Raw genomic sequence first — 8,208 nt, 5'->3', positions numbered from 1 at the left:
TGTACGCTCTATCTGCTCCCCACCCCATCCTCTCTGGTCTCACTATCCATTGAACTGATTCAAGCCCCCATTATCCAACCAGTCCTCTGGGGGACCCTTGATGTCCATCTTCTCCTTTTCTCTCCTCTCAGATTCAGGCTTCTGATTTTGCATTGAGTTTATCCCTTGTTTTCTGTCCCCACAATGATTATGTTCATTCGGGCCTTTCCACTGGTGTAGTCTCAAGTGTTTGCAATCTGTATCCGTTTCCTAGAGCCGCCATGACAAAGTATCCCCAGCAATGTGGCTTACAGCAACAGAAATGTATTCTCTTTCTCCTGGGTCCAGTGGACAAAGTCCAAATTCATGGGGATGGCCAGGATGTGATCTCTCTGAAGGCTCTAAGGGAAGATCTTCCCTTCCTCTTCCAGGTTTTGGTAGCTGGTGGCAATCCTTGGCATGCACGTGCCTCACTCCCATCTCTGCGTCTGTCTCCACATGGTTTCTCCTCTGTGTCTGCGTCTTCACATGGCCTTCTCCTCTGTCTGTGCCTTTCCTCTGTTTCTCTTCTTCCCACAGGGTCACCTGTCATGTTGGATTAGGACCCACCCTCCACCTGTAAGACTTCATTTTTACTTACATTTTAATTACATGTGCAGAGACCCTATTTCCAAATACGGTCACATTCACAGATACTGGGGAGTAGGACTGCAGCCTCTGTTTTAGAAGGAAACTATTCAATCAATAACATGGTTAAAATGCTAAATTAACTATGATCCCTCTGATCTCGATAGCATCACTCGATCCATTTCCAAGAATTTTCTTTCTTAAAAGTCAAAAATGCTCCTGCCTTAAGTTACCTTAAACCAGCCCCCATGACGTGTCACTTACTCTTGACTTGAGAGAAGTTCCTCAATACTAAGTGACAGTGTGCATTAGGAGTCTACACTCTATAAAGATTGGTCCTACCACTACATCAGCTCCTGGTGATCAGCTTTTGTTTATTCCGGTCTCCAGGGCTCAGACCATCATTTTTCTGTAATACCCTCTGTAGGGACTCCATTAAGGCTTCTACACTTCCCTACCTCCTGCATGGTTACTTACACCGTATCTTCCTCTTGTGGAACTTTCTGCTCTTCCTATTTCAGCATCTGTGCTTTAAGGAAAAGGAAAAATTGCTTGTTGACCTCATAACAAGTGTCAGACATGAGTATAGATGCTTCACAACCACTTCCTTGCTTAATCCTGGGAAGTACTTCTCATACCACAATCCTCCTCCCCTCAAAAACGGGGTAAGTAGGTCTCAGAGAGATGAACACTCTGAAGGTCGCTTGGCTAAAAATCGCCAGAGCCAGCATTTCAGCCTAATTATTATGCTGTTACTCATTCCAGCTACTCAAGTCGCCTCTCAAATTTGTGGTTATTATGTGTTATGCTGTTGGTGCCAAAACAGCATCAAATATATCACAGGATTCCTAAAGCTTATCATTGCCCTGGACTTTCCCAGCTGGAAATGTAAAATGAGAAATATAATTTCCCTGCCTGTTGCATTCTTTGTGAGTGCAGGGCCTTATCCATGTTGAGATTTAAACAATAATGTAGACAATTCAGGAAAAGTAGAATTATTGGTTCATTGAAGATCAGTTCCCATATATAAAGTTCTGAATCACGATGTGGATGTTTGCACCCTATCTACAACGGTAAAACCAGATTTTACTCCTTGTTTCTATGTTGCATATCCTCTTTGCTTGGAGGGAAGGGCCAGAACCCAGAAAATGTTGTGAATCTGAAGACAAAAAAAAGAAGGCAAGTGTTGCACAGTCAACATTCAAAGCCAGACACTGATTAATAAGTATGCCTTGGCTTAATCAAGGCATTTCCACATGGGAGCACTTTTAATGTTTATTATACACCAATTAAAATGGTTTTTTATTTCCAACAAGTTCTGAACCATGTGCTAATCACCTTGCCTGGATAAACCTGAGAGGTGAGGAGATTTTGTTTTTAGTTTAATCTTTGGGACATATTGAGATTACTTTAATTGGCATTTGAAGCACGTTTTGCTGCAAAACAAATAAAAGTGTTTCACTGAGTATGTTGAATGCTTAGGTTGGGATGAGATTTTTTTTTTCCAGTTTAGCAAGTGTCTTCTCATACATTCTTTCCTTTTGTCGTGCATATGGTAGTGTTACGTGTGCATGCACTACGTGCACAGCGTCTATTCTCTTTGCTCTTTTCAGGGCTTTATATAAGAAACCATTATGCAATACCAAATTTATTTGGAAAAGCAAGAAGTCCAGATATAAATCTTCACCTACTCAGACTCTCCCAAGGCTAGGTATGCCCATCTGAACCTCATCCTGGCCAATGGAGTGTGAATGGGAGGTGCTGGCACTGCTTTTGGAAATCATCCCAAGAGAGGCAAGAGCTTGCTTGTGTCAGATGACCTGCTATGCAGTTCTTTTTTTCTTTTTCTTTTCTTTTTTTTTTCTTTTCTGTTTTTTGTTTTGTTTTGTTTTTGAGAGAGAAAGAGCATGCAAGTGGGAGGAGGAAGGCCAGAGGGAGGGGGAGAGATCTTATGCTTTTCTTTCCTTTCCTTTCCTTTCCTTTCCTTTCCTTTCCTTTCCTTTCCTTTCCTTTCCTTTCCTTTCCTTTCCTTTCCTTTCCTTTCTTTCCTTTCCTTTCCTTTCCTTTCCTTTCCTTTCCTTTCCTTTCCTTTCCTTTCCTTTCCTTTCCTTTCCTTTCCTTTCTTTCCTTTCCTTTCCTTTCCGTTTTTTGTTTTGTTTTGTTTTGTTTTTGAGAGAGAGAGCGTGCAAGTGGGAGGAAGAGGGTCAGAGGGAGAGGGAGAGATCTTATGCTTTTCTCTTTTCTTTTCTTGTTTTGTTTTGTTTTTGAGAGAGAGAGAGCATGCAAGTGGGAGGAGGAAGGCCAGAGGGAGGGGGAGAGATCTTATGCTTTTCTTTTCTTTTCTGTTTTTTGTTTTGTTTTGTTTTGTTTTGTTTTTGAGAGAGAGAGAGAGAATGCAAGTGGGAGGAGGAGGGCCAGAGGGAGAGATTTTATGCTTTTCTTTTCTTTCCTTTCTTTTCTGTTTTTTGTTTTGTTTTGTTTTGTTTTTGAGAGAGAGAGCATGCAAGTGGAGGAAGAGGGTCAGAGGGAGAGGGAGAGATCTTATGCTTTTCTCTTTTTTCTTTTCTGTTTTTTGTTTTGTTTTGTTTTTGAGAGAGAGAGCATGCAAGTGGAGGAAGAGGGTCAGAGGGAGAGGGAGAGATCTTATGCTTTTCTCTTTTTTCTTTTCTTTTCTGTTTTTTGTTTTGTTTTGTTTTTGAGAGAGAGAGAGAGAGAATGCAAGTGGGAGGAGGATGGCCAGAGGGAGAGGGAAAGATCTTAGGCTCAGCGAGGAGCCAAATACAGGACTCAATCTAAAGGCGCTGTGATTATGGCCTGAGCAAAATCAAGAGGCTGACATTTAACTGATTGAGCTTCTCAAGGCACCACCCCTACACAGTTGTGATTAAAACCATTTCTAGGAGTGGAATTACTAGGTCAAAATGCATGCACATTTTTAATTGTGATGGGTGTTGAGGCATTGCTCTTGGTGATGTCACGATGATTTAGACTGTCACCAATTATGCAGAGAGTGTTTCTCCATCTACTCATCAGTTTGGTGAGTGTTGTCAAACTTTGTCATCTTCTCCAATCTAATGAGCAAATGTTTTAATTTTAATTTACATCTCTCTTAATATAAGATTAACATATCTTCATAAATTAAATAACATTTTTTTGTGAATGATCTATTTATGCTTGTCATCCGTATTTTTCTGTTGGGCTTTTCTCGTAATTAAGTTACATATGTATCTTAAATAAACTTTATATGTATTTTATATACTAAAATAGTTTTTACTTGTTCTTTTATCGTTTGGTTTTATTATATTTTTCCATGCAATGCATAAAATGCCGTCTAATCTACCTATCTTTTAAAAGAACTTAGTTCCATTCTTTTAAAACACTTACCACTTTGGGCGTATGGATGGCTCACTCAGTTAACCATCTGCTTTTGGCTCAGGTCATGATCTCAGGGTGCTGGGATCAAGCTTCACGTGGGGCTCCCTGCTCAGTGTGGAATCTACGTATGCCTCTCCCTCTGCCCTTTCCCCCTCTTATGCTCTCATTCATTCGGTCTTTCTCAAATAATTAAAATAAATAAATAAATAAATAAATAAATAAATAAATAAATAAATAAAATCTTTTCAAGAAGCCCACAGTCTAAGATTATTTAACCAAAAATTTCTCAACCTTCTTTCGGGTACTCTATTATTTCCTTTTTACCTTAAAATATGTGGTCTATTGGATTTACCTAAAGATTGACACATTGAGAGACAACATTGGTGGGAACCAATTTTTTTTCCTATGTGGTTACTCATTTGCCATTATACCCATTGAAATATGCAGGAGTCCATCATATACTAACTTGTTTCATACTTTGAATTTCTAGATTTCTCTTTTATGTGAAATATCGATCAAACTGTGCTTGAAATAGAAACCAAATTATTAGTTAATTTGCCTTGATATCATCAAATTTTGTTTCCTTTTAAAGGATTATGGTGCACCAAGAATTGTATTTGAGAATATTTTGGAAAGACAGTGATATATAAGAATCTTAGAAAATGCAAAGCTGATAGATAATTGCCAATGCATTTTAATTGTGTTTATTATCTGCACACATTTCAGGTGCATGAAAATGTTTACATATGTATGTAATACATTTGCATTTTTTATTCCCCCACATTAGTCTAATAGTCTTGAGTTAATACCTTCTTGGTCACATAGCCAATACTATTAATGTAAATTTATGTCAAATGGAGATCCTTTCTTTTAGGCTTTTCATATCATTATTTGCAAACAATATTGTCACACAAATTTGTGTCGTACATCAGTCTGCTACCAGACTATGGCTAGGTATATTATCTGAGTAACATTTTTATTTTACTTTGGTTCTGGATGAATCTTATTTCATCAGAGGGATTTCTTCATTAAGATTTTCAGAGACTTGGAATGCCAGTGTGGCTCACTTTGATTAAGGGTCTGCCTTCAGCTCACGTCATGATCCCAGGGTCCTGGGATTGACCCCCACATTGGGCTCCCTGCTTGGGAGGGAGCCTGCTTCTCCCCCTGCCTCTGTGCTCACTCTGTCTTGCTCTCTCTCAATTAAATAAATAAGCAAATCTTAAAAAAAAGAGATTTTCAGAGTCTTGCTTCAGCAACATCTGGCTTGGTTCTTTTGGTGAGGGCAATCCTTCTGTCCTAGGTTTAACATTACCAGACGTCAATGATTTATAAAAGTTCATACTTATCTTTGAATGAATTTCATGCTGACTTCTGATCATCCCGAATTCAACTGAGTATCTAAAATGGCTTTATTCATATATGTTGCTAACATTTAAATTTATAATAAATTTGGAGCCAATCTATATTTTGTACCCTTTGAATATTCAGCACATTTCAGTAATCATTCAGAAATCTGTGTGTGTGTGTGTGTGTACAGTAGAATTCCTCTTTCCTTCTCTTCCTTTCTTTTTTCTGGAAATGCAAGAAGATTGCTCTGCAATCCATGCTATCATCCATTCATTTCCTCTGCAACAAAGTTTTGCTTTGAATTTTTAATAAAGTTGTGACCAGCTGCCTGCTGAAGGCAAAATGAGGACACCTGGATCTTAATCCCCAGACTTTGTTGTTGTGAAGTTTTGTACTCTTAACCTCTGAGTGCTTGATTTCCCATCTAGTAGGCGCATTTAGCCATGTGAAGTAATACGAATCCGTTATCGTCACTCCCCTTTTGTAGTGCCCATATATACATTGTAACATGAGACTGGCAATCTTTAGTGGCTGTAGGCATGCCGCGTTTAATGGGCGTCTTGTTGGAAATTTTATCATCGATATGTTACTTCTGACTCGAAGTTCTTAAATCTGCAGACAGCGTTTCTGAAGAACGCAATTTATCCAGTGCAGAGAGCTGCAAGCTGTCCTTGGTTGCCAAGGCATCTTTACTTTGGCTCAACTACAAGGTGGTTGACCTTCAGGAACTGTCCACTCCCATGAAGAATCCTAGCATGAGTGAAAGCTAAAGCGTTCCTTCCTTTAACCTACAAGATTCGTGAGCTCTTTTTTTGCATTTATTTGAAAGGAAGGAATAAAATTAAATCGGAATGCATTCAGTAGACTTGCAGATGCCTTTTGACCTTCACGCTTGCTTGCCGATCCTTATTTCACAACTACCAACAGAAAGCTAAGAATGATTTCTTATACCATGTGACTGAATCTTAAGGAGCACAACTGTCTATATCACTATGCTGTTATTAATCACCAGCCTCAAATTTGTCTTTTTCATGTTGATTCCACAAGAATTTATGGAGTACCAACCTCTGCAGCACACTCATCTAGGAGCCTAGATTTCCTGATGAACAAAACAAATATATGTAATGTCCAGGAGGTTGTATTTTTCTCCTTTTCTCCTGTTGGTTTTCTTCTCCCTTCCTTCTGTTTATCTTCCCTTACCTGGCCATGTCACCAAGGAACAGCTTCTAAGTGGCATTTGCATGCTATCTTCTCTCCCATTTACTTTTCTTGGTTAAGAAGACTCTTGTCTTTCATCAACTCCTGACTGCAACCCAACTCTCTCCTCCATGTCTCCATTTGTTTTCCCAATGGTCATCCTTCACTGAACTCTGTCTCACCTTCTCACCTTCTCTGTTTCCATGCTTCCTTATTCCATCATTTTGGATGCTCAGCCAAAATCCTCAGGGTCCTTGCTCATTTCGCATTTTCTTTTGCACACTACATTCAGTTATTCACCCCTAAAGGCATATCCAGGATGGATGCTCTCTTGCTTTTACTTTGGTAGAACCATCCATCACTTCCTACTTGTCTAATGCAAAAATGTAACTGGCCACTCTCTCTTCACTCTTCTCTCCTTTTCTTTCAAGCATATTGGCCAGCCTTCCTCTTGGGAAAACACAAGCTGTCTCTGTTCCTCCTGTCATTATACTATAGGGCTTCACTTCTCATGCAGAGTAACAACCAAAGTTCTCCAAGTGACCACAGCTCTGATGTCATTTGTACTTCCAAGCACCAAGTTCCACTTGATTGGCTGCACTAAGATCCATGCTATTGCACCAATATGCCTGGAAGATTTTCACCTGAAGGCCTTGTCTTCACTAATCCTTTTCCCTGAAATATCAGCCCTTTCCAAACAGAATAATATTCAGCTTTCTCATGGCTTCCAAACCCTGCTCAAACCCCCCACCATCGAGACACCTGCTCTAATCATCCCATTTTAAAATCTGACACCTCCCCACCCCTATGTTTCTGGTCACTCATAGCCTGCTCTGTCTTCTTTCTTTACTAGGTCATGTATTCATTATGCTCTGTGGGTCTACTAACTGAAAAGTAATTTCCATAAATGCAGGGGTCTTTGTCATTTTCATCCGTAACAGCTAAACAAATGTCTGAAATCTACATGTAGTTCTTTAATGTTATTGAATTAGTGAAAAATTTAATTGAAGAGCATTTAATTGAGGCAAACTGCCAAGATGGATAATGATAAAGTCCTACCCTGCTGTGGTAGTGTTTGGAGTCTGAAGACTAGCAAGTTAAAGCAGATACTATTTACTCAGAAAAAGATAATTTACCTATTCTTATGAAAATTAACTTTAAAAATACAGGAGATATATAGGCCAAAAAGCAAAAAGACTGGCTGTGGACTCAGTAACAGCTGTGTTAAATATTCTTGTAAAAATTAACTGAAAATCTTAAACAGATTTAGTACCTTTTTGTATAAACAAAATCTAATCTGAGGGAATAATAGTGGTCTTAGAGTGGGCACCTATATTAAAAATATACTTAACGAAAATCTTTTCATTTTTTAGAAAAATCTTTTATTTATTTATTTATTTATTTATTTATTTATTTATTTATTTATTTATTTATTTCAGACACACACAGAGAGGTAGAGACACAAGCAGAGGGAGAAGCAGGCTCCCTGTGGGGAGCCCGTTGTGGAACTGGATCCCAGGATCCAGGGGTCACACCCTGAGCCAAAGGCAGACGCTCAATCAGTGAGCCACCCAGGGCTCCCCTCACTTTCTTTATACACTTTAAGGACAGTTTTTGTTAGTCATACACCCTTTTAATACCTATTCCCACTATGAAACAGCTTGCCTTTTCACTCAATAG

This window comes from Nyctereutes procyonoides, unplaced genomic scaffold (assembly GCF_905146905.1).
Source record: "Nyctereutes procyonoides isolate TBG_1078 unplaced genomic scaffold, NYPRO_anot_genome, whole genome shotgun sequence".
Lineage (NCBI taxonomy): Eukaryota > Metazoa > Chordata > Mammalia > Carnivora > Canidae > Nyctereutes > Nyctereutes procyonoides.
Note: the sequence above shows the minus strand (reverse complement) of the source record.